The 12,537-nt window shown below is 40.3% G+C and overlaps 1 long non-coding RNA gene across 2 annotated transcripts in view; it reads right to left on the reverse strand.

Annotated features, from left to right (window-relative positions):
- Positions 1-6: 6 nt before the first annotated feature.
- Positions 7-12,537, reverse strand: part of LOC138159958 (uncharacterized) — a 61,193-nt gene continuing 48,662 nt past the window's right edge. Inside the window, exons 3-5 of one of the 2 annotated variants that reach the window (XR_011168026.1) lie at positions 3,290-3,453; positions 2,348-2,458; positions 7-489 (exon numbers count right to left, since the gene is read on the reverse strand). This is a non-coding gene — a long non-coding RNA (uncharacterized lncRNA). Of the gene's footprint in view, positions 490-1,523; positions 2,459-3,289; positions 3,454-12,537 lie in introns of those variants that run through there. The other variant, XR_011168023.1, reaches the window with a different exon arrangement.

The raw sequence follows: 12,537 nt of genomic DNA on the forward strand, positions 1-12,537 counted from the left end.
ATGAGAAAGTGCCATCTCACTCAGGCAAAAGGAGGTGTCAGTAAAATAAGGAGGCAACCTGTTGGCCCAGTGGGTAATGCTGGGTCTGGAGTCAGGGAGACCTGAGTTCAGATGCAGCTTTGGACTCCTGGCACCTGTGATGGCACAAAGCCTCTGTGTTTCAGGTTCCTAGTACTTCAGTGGAAACAACAATAACATTTTCCCAGAATTGTGGTGAGAATAAATGAGAATATAAAGTGGTCTAACAATTGCTAGCTGGTACTGTCGTTCCTATGCAATTTAATAAACTTTTTAAAAGTGTCAGGCACTGAACTAAGTATTGGGGATAAAAATATAAGCAACAAGCAAGACATTCCCTGACCTCAAGAAGGTTACATTCCAATAGGGAAAGACAACATGAAGAGGAGCTAAACATTGTGAAAGGAAGTTTGAGAAGAATTGTGCCACTCACCTGGAGGCAGGGTTGTGAAGTCTGGCAGCCAGGAATCCCTATTGGAGGATGGGAAATGAAATAAAATAATGAATAGGAGAAACATTTATTATAGAAAAAAAAAAGATTAGAGTGAAAAGGTCAGTTTTGGCCCCAACAGCCAGGCCACTGTTTTCTGGGAAAAGAACTGATGTGCTTGTGGGCATTCCAACAGGAAGCAGAGACACTACCCTCTCCCACCTGCCCTCCTCCCTCCCCAAAGACCTCTTCTGGAAGTAAGCCAGGCCATTCAAGCACCTGGTGGCTTACTGTCATAATCTCACCACTGCCCACCTAAAGAACATAATTTCTACGTGCCCACTCTTCTGAGTCACCCCCAACCCCTGTGCCCGATCCTCCTGCCTCCTGATCTGGTCCCAAAACTCCCTATGTCATACCTCTTCTTCCCTTGCCCCTTGTGAGTCTGATTTCTGTGACCTCCCAGGATATAATGTCACTTCCTCCCACAGTGTTGAGACTTGGAGGAGGAATTTGAACAGTACAAACACCTCTCTCCCTTAGCAAACTTCTCTCCATCTTTTCTTATGCCTCCTATACTCACTTCTCAATGAGTCACAGTGTTGCCAGCCCTTTTACTCTCCTCATCCCCTTTATACTGAAGCCCTGGCTACCAATGAACAAAGCCTCCTCCCCAAGCTCTAGCTGTCCTCTCTCTTATTCCAGTCCACTTCAGCTCTCCCACACAAGATGCCACTTCAGACCTGCCCTTTCACTGTGCCCCCTGAAATGCCTGCTCCATAATGAACACATTTGCTTGCATCTTAAATTTCTTTTATTTTTTGCTCCTATTTTTTCTGATACTCACTGAGGCATGGGTTCTTTCTTCCTGTATGGGATGCATTTTCTCTATACCTCCCACTCCCCTGTCATTGGTGGCATTGGGGGAGTCAGAATATTCCTTGTTCCCATTCCTAAAGTTAGACTCTGCCTTTAATGCTCCTTTGGGGCCATAATATCCACATTTATCAACAAAACAAGCTCCTGGTGGACATTATCTACCAATCCCCAGGCTTTCTCCCTCTTTCTTCAGTGAGTTCAATGTCTGGCTCATGGTCTTTCAACCCTAATTCCTGTATACTAGGGGACTTCCACATAGATGCCCATGTTCCCTTGAAGACCCTAATTTCCTAATTCCTCAATCTATTCATTCCCATGATCATCTCTTCCACTCCTTTTAACCTACACATAGAGAGATGAGCCTACTCTTAATATTGCCAACACTCACAAATATTCCACTTTGATGTTCATAAATTCTAAAACTCATTTCTCTTAACAAATGAATAAACATTTATTATTGCCTACTATGTTCCAGGCACTGTAATAAGTGTTGTAGATTCCAAGAGGCAAAAGAAAGTTCCTGTCCTCAAGGAGTTCATAACATGATGGGGGAGACACCCAACAAACAAATATATGCAAACACAGTATATACAGCATAAATAGGAAATAATTGAGAGGTGAGATACCAGAATTAAGAAGCGTTGGGAAAGGCTTGGTGTAGAAGATGGGATTTTAGTTGGAACTTAGAGAAATCCAGGGAAGCCAGGAAGTCCACAGGAGCAGGGAAAGCCTTCCAAGCATAGGGGACAGCTAGAGAAAACGTCCAGACCTGGGAAATGGAATGTCTTGTACAATGGTGCAACATGAAGGAGCCCAGAGTCACTAGATCAAATAGTACATAATAATGATTATCATTTATCACTTTACAAATCTATTTAGAAAAGTTTGTGAATTACTTCCTCAAGGTTTGAAATGTAAAAAAGAATTTCAACAGGTAGTTTAAAATTCTGTGAACTGAGGTCAAAGATTTACAGAAACCATATAGTCTTACTAAATACTTGGGTTTCTAAACATACATACATTCTTGAGATTCTAAAGCAAACAGCTCTGTGAAGGAGGCTAAATGTAGTCTGTTTCTTCTTACACCCAACTTCATAAGCACCTTCTAGCTGCAGAGTATTGTAGTTGGCACTGGAAAAGACAGAAAATGGAAATAAGACAAAGTACTTGATTTCAGAGAGCTAAGACTATATTAGGGGAATAGGACAAACATGCAATTAAGCATAATATTGATGTTGGAAAGGATCATGACTAAACAAAACATAGAGAGGTTCACAGGAGATAAAATGTCCAACTTCCCATCCTTCCTACCATTCTTTCATCCTTCTTTCCTTTATTCCTTTCATTTTTCCTTCCTCCCTCCCTCCTTGCCTTCCTTTCTTCCTTCTTACTCTTTCCTTCCATCCTTTCTTCCTTCTTTTATTTCTTGCATTAATTTTTTCTTAATTTGGATAATACAGGAATTTGTTTAGCATAAATATACATATTTGCAAAAAATTGAGCCCCTCCTCCTTCCTCAGTGGGTGGGGGAGAAAATTCAGAATTGAAAAGAAAATGAAATTGAATTTTAAAAATAACAGCAGTAGAAAGAGATGAATGGTAAGTGCCAGAGAGCTATCATACAGGTGCTAATCAAGGTTATTAAATTAGGAAAATTAGTTAAATTAGGAAAAACAGATACACCAGCTTTGTTTAGCAGCTTCTTTTCTTTCAGTCCTGCCCCCAACATTTCATGGAGGAACTCCTTTAATTCTTAAATGAAAGTCAATACAACTACAAAAGGGGTCTATCAATTTGTCATTTTATGCATACTTTCTTTCACAATCAGATGCCAGCTAGAAAGCTGACAGATATTTGCTTATAATTGCTCTCGAGAAGAGTTCCTTCATCAATTAAAAATTGAAGAATTAAATCATTGGCTTAATTCAGGAAAATATTCCCTTGATCTTTCCAGAGATTCACCTGAGAATCCACGATATTCTAATCACCTGCTCAGGACTGTGCCTCCTATAAATGGAGACAGACGATGCAAGATCTGCTAAAGAGAGGAGTTTTCCTTGGGTTGGAGTCACTGGTTGTTTCCGAAGGCTGCTCTCTCAGATCCTGGACTTTTGTCACCCAGTCACCTGAAGAAAATAAGCCAGGTAAGTGAAACAAGATTATTTCATAAATGAACACCTTGTTTATTCTACTTTTCTCTGCAACCAATCTCTCCTCCACTCCCTCCCTCCCAGCCCGCCAGAAGCACTCATAAAATATTGCTGCTTTTGATTAAAAAATATTTGCAAATTCCTTTGCATATCCTGAATGATGATGCTTGCTGATCCTCAGAAACTACACTTCTACAGGCTAGCAGTTTCCTGCAAATATTTAAAAAGAAGTCAAGTTCCAACCTGTTCTGTTCTCTTCACCTCCTCTTAACCCTCACCTTCTTCACACCCTCCCCTGTGTCTATCTGACACAAAATGGGTTGCAATATCAATGTCTTATTTTCCGTCTGAGTGAAAATTTCTCTATTTTAGTAAATGATCCAGACAAAAACGAATTTCTCCTTAACTCATTTTAAATTGACTGGGAGTAACTGCTTTAGATACTATCATGTTAAAAAATCTTTGTAGCAATTAGCAAGATCCCAAGTCTGTTTAAAATGAATGTTTTCTAAAGGGAACATTCTGTTTCTTTTTAGGAGATGGACCCCAGATGAGGGGCAATAGTCTTCTCACTAATGAATGTGGGTTATCCATTCAAGTGCTTGGATGGTTTAAGACTCGGATGTTTCACTTATTTCAATTATCAAAACCATAACCTATGAATGATACTTAAAGGCAAAGAGAATTTTCTTCTTGTAACTGACTTGGGTTTCAGTTTGGCTTCTCTGAGGAGTCCTGAATCAATTCATTAAACATTACTTAAGCCCCTACTGTATTCGGGTCCCTGGGAAAAGAGTGATGAATAAAACACTCCTGGTCTTTCGTAGCCTGCACTGTAATGTCGGAAAGACATAAGACACATCTCCCTCAGACAGAAGGGTAGAAAAGAAAAATGCAAAGGAGAAGGTCAGGCAAAATAGTATGACAAACTTCAGGTATAAGTACTTGACTCAGGGAAAGCTTCTTCCAGGAAGTAATAACTATGTTGCCCTTGGAAGAAGGGAAGAGACTTCTATAGATTGGGGAAGAAAGGAGAATCCATCCCAGGCTTGGAGATAATGAGCCAAGGCATAGAGACTGGTAAAGGTTAGGTATATTAGCTAGAATGTAGAATACTCAAAAAAAGATGAGAAAAGTAGATAGTGGAGGAATATAAGGAGGCAGATTGTGGAAGGCCTTGAGTGACAGGATCACAAATGAACCAGCAAAAGAAAGTAGAAGAGGAAGCCTCTTGTGGTTTCTGAGTGGAGGAATGGCATGATTAGGGCAGTGCAATGGGCATATAACTTGGGCAGTGGTTTGAAGAAAGGATAGGAGGACAGAGACAGACTGACAGTGGGATGGCCATTTAGGCAGCATTACACTTGCCTTTAGGACAGAGGTCTCCAATGTGGTCTGAGTCAGATTGAAATGAAATGAACTCAATATGTGTCCCTCATCCCAGGGATCCTTACATATGGTTTAATGCCCGAGGTCAACACCACTGGTCTAGAAGAGAAGAGAAATAGGGTGGAGTGTTGTAGCAGTAGAGAACAGGCAATGGTTAAGAGACTCTCTAAAGGGAGTTCAATCAGTTACTGAGAGAGGAGATAAGCTAAGATAATTTGGAGATCATGAGCCTGGTGGACTGGTGGTGGTAGTGCCACCAACAGAAAGATCCAAGTTCAAGAGTGAGTGAGGGGTGGGTGTGAATATGAGCACCATTTATCTCATGTCCTATTTGATGTAAGACACCAGGGTAAAGATCCTGATCCAGCAGAGATGGAAAGTATCCTGAGGGCTTTCTAGTCTAGCCCATGCACAAAAGGAATCTGTACTTTAACTTTCCCTCCCACAAGCAGTAATCAAGCCTTGAGGCTTGAGGATCTAAAGTGTAGGCTGGCAGAGAGATGGGGCAGGAGCCCACTGCCTCCTCCCAAGGCAACTCTGAAAAGTGCCCTGCATAGAAGGAAACACTGATGCTATGGGGATGGATAAAAGTGTTATGGAAACATTCTCCTTGTCTATGGCAGTCACCTTTTAATTTGTCATGATATCTGGAAATAATTTTATTAGAGGCCATTTATCATAAAAAAAGGCATAGTCAGCTGTTGATGTGAAGGAAGTACTCTAGACTGGTCTTTATAAAACAAAGTCCTTAAAGACCAAACAGGTCCAGTAGTCTATGAAGTCTTAAATATAACAGTTGGCACATACATTACAATTGAAATTTTGTAAGACACTTCACACATTATCTCACATGTATACAGGCAGCTAGGTTGGACAGTGGATAGAGTGTCCAGACTGGACTTAGGAAGACTCATGTTCCTAAGTTTAAATCTGGCCTCAGACATTTCCCATCTGTGTGACCATAGACAAGTCACATAGCCCTGTTTGTCTCAGTTTCTTCACCTCTAAAATGAGCTGAAGAAAATGGCTGACCACTCTAGTGACTTTACCAAGAAACCCCCCTATGGGATCACAGAGTCAGACATGTCTGGAAAATGACTCAAAAACATGTTCACTCACAACAGTGGTAGGAGGTAAGTGCTATTATTGTTCCCCCTTCATAGATGAAGAAATTGAGGCTGATAGAGGTCAAGGGACAAGCCTAAGGCTATATCTATATTTGGGTCTTGTGATTCTAGGACCAGGGCCCTATGAACTGAGCCCCTTAGGGGCCTAAGTAGCAAGTCTGACATAAGGCTCTTACAAACTACTCCGAATTGGGGGGTACTCTGGGTTGAGGTACTAGCAAAAGCAAACGAATTAAACTCAAGGCAAAATAAATTCTCAGAAGGTTTAGCAATTTCCAAAAAAGAAAAAAGAAAAGAAAGAATGCTAGTGTCTTTTCCTACTTCTTTACTGGGTCTGTCTTATGGAAGATTAGGAGGAGGAAGGAACTAGGGTTGCTCTAGTCTTTAGAACTGTTGGTTTCCGAAAGTACAGCTGCTTTTGAGTAACTCCCAAGTTTTTGTCCTGTGACTTTCTCTCCCTCACCCCCACCCTCTCTTATCAAATTCACAAAGCTGGAAACCTGGCTCTAGGACTATTAAACTTTGATCTTGGAGTCTGTTAGAATTTGGGGGTTCAAAGTATTCTTTGCTGCTGACTCTAGGGACACACTTCTTTTTTCCCCCTTTTTTGGTCTTTATTAATTGGTTTGTTTACTTTTAGTTTACAAGATTCAGTTCCACAATCCCTTGAGTTTCAAATTTTCTCTCTCTCTGCTCCCTTTCCCCCACTGGCAGCATGCAATCAAGTATAGGATCTGTAAATACTTTCACGTTAGACATTAGTCAGGTTATAAAGAAGGATTGTATCGGGTGGAATGAACAATGGGAAAGAGAAAACAAAACAAGAAAAAAAAGAGAGCAGGTAGTTTGATTCAATCTGCATTCAAACTCTGTTCTTTCTAGTTCTTTCTCTGAATGTAGACATCTCTCTCCATCACGAATCTTTTGGAGTTGTTTTATAACCCTACATTGCTGAGAAGAGTCCATTCTATCAGAGTTGGTTGTCACACATACAATGTGTCTGTAATTATATACAAATTTCTTCTGGTTCTGCTCTCCTCACTCATCATCAGTTCATATAAGCCTCTCCAGGTAAATATGAAGTCCGTCTGCTCCTCATTTCTTATGGCACAATAGTATTCCATTACGTGCATATGCTACAACTTGTTCAGCCATTTCCCAATTGATGGGCATCCCCTTAATTTCTAATTCTTTGCCACCACTAACTATAAATATTTTTGTACATATGGGTCTTTCTCCCACTTCTATGATCTCTTTGGGATACAACCCTACAAGTGGTATTGCTGAGTCAAAGGGTATGAAATTATTTATAGCCCTTTGGGCATAGTTCCAGGTTGCTCTCCAGAATGGTTGAATCAGTTCACAACTCCACCAGCAATGCATTAGTGTTCCAATTTGCCCTCATCCTCTCCAGCATTTGTCATTTTCCTGTTTTGTCATCTTAGCCAATCTGGCTGGTGAGATGTGGTACCTCAGAGTTGTTTTGATTTGCATTTCTCTAATCAATAATGATTCAGAGCATTTTTCATATGCTATAGATATCTTTAATTTCTTCCTCTGAAAACTGCCTGTTCATTTCCTCTGACCATTTATCAATTGGGGAATGACTTTGTATTCTTATAGATTTGACTTAATTCTCTGTATATTTTAGAAATGAGGCCTTTATCAGAGATATTGGTTGTAAAAATTCTTTCCCAATTTTCCACTTACCCCTTAATTTTGGTTAAATTTTGGCTTTGTACAGAAGCTTTTCAATTTAATGTAATCAAAATTATCCATTTTGCATTTTATAATGTTCTGTAATTCTTGTTTGTTCATAAAGTCTTCCCCTCTCCATAAATCTGACAGGTAAACTATTCCTTGCTTTCCCAGGTTGCTCACAGAATCAGCCTTTATACCTAGATCATGCACCCATTTAGACTTGATTTTGGCACATGGTGGTAGATAATGGTCTATGCCCAGTTCCTGACATACTATATTCCAGTTTCCCCAGCAGTTTTTGTCAAATAGTGAGTTCTTATCCCAGAAACTGGGGTCTTTGGGTTTATCAAACAAATACCATAGTCATTGACTGCTGAGTCTCTTGTACCCAATCTATTCCATTGATCCACTACTCTATTCCTCAGCTAGTACCAAGCAGTTTTGATGACTGCTGCTATATAATATGGATTAAAATCTGGTATGGCTAGGCCACCTTCCTTAGCATTTCTTTTCATTAATTCCCTTGATATTCTGGACCTTTTGTTCTTCCAAATGAATTTTGTTACTATTTTTTCTAGCTCTATAAAGTAGTTTTTTGGTAAATTAATTGGTATGGCACTAAATATGTAATTTAATTTAGGTAAAATTGTCATTTTTATTGTATTAGCTCAACTCAGAGCAATTGATGTCTTTCCAATTAGCTAGATCTGACTTTATTTGTGTGAAAAGTGTTTTGTAGCTGTGTTCATATAGGTCCTGGGTTTGTTTTGGCAGGTAGATCCCCAAATATTTTATAATGTCTACAGTAACTTTAAATGGGATTTCTCTTTCTATCTCTTGCTGTTTGATTTCGTTAGAAATATACAGGAATGCCGAGGATTTATGTGGGTTTATTTTTATATCGTGCAACTTTGCCAAACTTATTTATTGTCTCAAGTAGTTTTTTACTTGATTCTCTAAGTATATCATCATATCATCTGCAAAGAGTGATAGCTTGGCCTCTTCTTTGCCTAATTTTGATTCCTTTTTCTTTTCTAATTGCTACTGCTAACATTTCTAGTACCAGATTGAATAAGAAGAGTGATAGTCGACATCCTTGTTTCACCCCTGATCTTACTGAAAATTCTTCTAGCTTATCCCCATTACTTATAATACTTGCTGATGGCTTTAAATAGATGCTATCTATGATTTTTATTTTATTTTTGGGAGGGTGAAGGGCAGGGCAATTGGGGTTAAGTGACTTGCCCAAGGTCACAAGGCTAGTAAGTGTTAAGTGTCTGAAGTTGGATTTGAACTTAGGTCCTCCTGACTCCAGGGCCAGTGCTCTATTCCCCGTGCCATCTAGCCGCCCCAGCTACCTATTATTTTAAGGAAGACTCCATTTATTCCTATATTTTCTAGTGTTTTTTATAGGAATGGATGTTGTATTTTGTCAAAAGCAGGGACACACTTCTAATAGGTCTTTAGGATTGATTAGCTTGTCAAAAGTTTTAGGTTGGAGAACAGATTGCTTCATCATCACTAAAAGAAACCATTCGATCACTTCAGCTGGAACCAAGGTGTCTTTGATATCTACTCCCCAACCTTGATTCTGGGTCAAAAAATTTCAAGTCTTGACTTTAAGAGGATTTCAAGATATATATATAGGCAAGGGAAAACCTAAAGCTTCCTTCCAAGTAGCCAAAACTGTTTCTGTGTGCTCATTTTTGTATTAATGTGATCAGCTCTGTCCCAGGAAAATTGAAAATCAACTTCAGAGTATTAAAAACAATCTTTTCCCTTGATAATGCTCAAACTGAAGGAGGATTGTTTGGGTTTCTTTCCTACCCAGACTACCTTCACCTCCTAATTCATTTCCTAGATCCTATTTTTTGTTTTTGACTTTCCCACAACTGTTCTGTCTTTATTTTATTGCTAATCTTCATTCTGTTCAACTAAAATAATTTACTATACTTTTTTTTAAAAAAAGCAATTGGGGTTAAGTAATTTGCTCCAGGTTACACAGCCAGTTATTTCTGGGTGTAGTGCTAAGTATCTGAGCCCAGATTAGATCCCAGGTCATCCCAACACTGGGGCCGGTGCTCTTACTCACTGAGCAACCTGGCTGCCCCTAAGCAATTGGGGTTAAGTAACTTGCTCAAGGTTACATGGCCAGGTGTTTCTGGGTGGGTGCTAAGTGTCTGAGCCCAGATTCGATCCCCAGGTCATCCCCACACTGGAGCTGGTGCTATTACTTGCTGTGCTACCTGTCCGCCCCTATACTTTTCTTTAAATACATTTCCATCATCATTGGAAATTTATAAACTTACTAATTCTTTGAGTGCAGGGAGCCTTAGCTTTGGTCCTAGAATTGAACCACCAGTGGTGTTAGTAGAAACTGACCCTATGGAGACCACCAATTGGGAAGATTGCACAAGATTCCACCTCCACAATTCTAGTGCATTCTAGTTGAAAATAGAATGATTACCATTTACAGGGAAAGTCTCCTCTAGTCCTAGAGAAAAAAGTCATGACGTCTGGAACTTTTTTTCCCCAGATAGAAAGTTCATCCTCTTCTTAGGAAGACAAAGTCCAGAGGAAGATAATGGAAATCCATGATGCTCCACTGGTTCCTTCTCAACGGAGATCAAAAGAAGAAACTTTCTGGACCAAACACAAACACTCCATTGGCTTAATCCTAATAGGAGGAATACTCTTTTTAACTGGATCCCTCATCTCAGCAATTGCTTCCTCTGGCTACATTCCTAAATACTTTGCTTTAGAAACAACTTGCTTTTTCCTTGGCCTCTCTGCTGTAGCTGCTGGAATTATACTGATGGGTATCAAACATCAAATGGAGGTGTTGAGCCTTTTGAAACGAAAAACAACCCAATCCCCTGTCATGACATCAAATAGAATCCAAACCTCTGCCACAAGGCAGGTTACAACTGAAGCCACTACTGAGATTTAAATCCTTTTACCTTTTTTATTTCACAAGTCTCCACTGAAAAAACTTCACTGTGGCTAAGTTTGCAGGAAGGTCCTACTTTGCACAGAATCTGAATCAAACCAAAGCTTTCTGCCCTGTTCCCGGGTAGTGGGTCTAGTTGTTCACTTAGAAAACCAAGGCTTGAGAGAACATAAAGCATGAAGAGCATTCCTGAGGATGTCTAGGTAACAGATGGAGACAATACTACAGAAGGTGCTGCCCTGAGGAGGGGAAGGTGGGGAAACAAACACAGAGTTGATGAGAGATTGGAAGCCCCAAAAGACAGCCCCTCCAAACTCAAGTGTCTACACGTGTTCACCGTCATGGCAGGGCTGCAGCTCAGTTTGGTATGACCTAGTGATGTCACATTGGAGCATTTCATACAAGTTTTTAATAACTTTCTCTCATATAAAGTTTTAACATTAAAATTCTCCATTTTAAATAAGTGTTATAGTCTTTAGCATCCAGTGTTTTCCTTTGATTTAAACATGATTTCCCTAAATTCTACATATTTGGAGGGTGGGGGAGAACTTTTAGGGCTTGAATGTCTGTCTAAGCTCTAAGTCTGCTTTTATGCCACGGTAGTCGGGCTCCCGGTCATTTGTGAAAGTGTTACACGAGGCAGAATAGAGGTGAACTCAATGGTGAGGGTGGCGTATTTTGTACCTAGGGCTGGGAAGAACTCGACAAGTCAGGTAGTTATTCAGCCTGCCAGAACAAGAGTTTTAAATGATCTAAACTTTGCTTACAAGAAGCTTAGACCTGCCCCTTTGAAACTTCCAGCCATTGGTCCTCTTTATACTTTGTGTTCAAATGAAAACCCCTGTGACCTGTTAAAATGGCAGAAAACCGAGGTCCAAAAGGGGACCTGGGAGGAGCCAGTCTGACCCCACTTGACAAAGATTATGCTGCATTTTTGCCTGAGAAGGAGCTTGCAAGCTGGAGCAGTGAGACAAGGTTCATGCCTGCTAAGAAGGAAGTTACAAAGGGTGAGGTGTTTATGCTTATTTGAGGTGTTTAGGATATATGGCTAAGTCAGGATTTATGGAGAAATCCCTGGCTAGCAATGAACAAACCCCAGTCCCCAGCCCTAGCTGTCCTGTCCTGTCCCTTATTCCAGTCAACGTCAGCTCTCCCACACAAGGTCCTACTCCAGACCTGCCTGCCCCTCTCATTGTGCCCTCTGGAAGGCCTGCTCCATCATGAATGCATTTCCCTGCATCTTAAAACTTCTTTTATTATTTTGCACCTTCTATTTTTTCTTATGCTCATGGAGACAAGGATACTTCCTGAAGGTATTCCAGTACTGTATCGATTTTTCTCTATACCCCCCACTTCCCAATCAGTGGGCAGAGGTGGGAGAGCCAGAATACTCCTTGTTGCCCATTGCCAAACCAGACTCTGACTTTACTTCTCCTTCAGGGTCATAATATCCAAATTTATCAAAAATCAAGCTCCTGGTGGTCATTATCTACTGACCCCCAGGGCTTTCTCCCTCTTTCAATGAGTTCAATGTCTGACTCATGGTCTTTCAACCCTGCTTCCTTTATGCTAGGGGACTTCCACATAGATACCCATATTCCCTTGAACACCCTAACTTCCTAATTCCTCAATCTATTTGGTTCTAATGATCACCTCTCCCACTTCTTTTTATCCTCACCCAGAGATGAGCCTATTCTTAATCTTGCCAGCCCTCACAATTATTCCCCTTTGACGTTAATAAATTCAAAAATTCATTTCTCTTAACCAGCCAGTAAGCATTTATTAAACACCTGCTATCTTCCAGGCACTGTGCTAAGTGCTGTAGTTTCCAAAAGAGGTAAATGAATGTCCCTGACCTCAAGGAGTTGACAATATGATGGGGGAGACAACCAT

This window comes from Petaurus breviceps, unplaced genomic scaffold, assembly GCF_028583685.1.
Source record: "Petaurus breviceps papuanus isolate PSGF00001 unplaced genomic scaffold, PetGlider_PUasm1.0 118, whole genome shotgun sequence".
Lineage (NCBI taxonomy): Eukaryota > Metazoa > Chordata > Mammalia > Diprotodontia > Petauridae > Petaurus > Petaurus breviceps.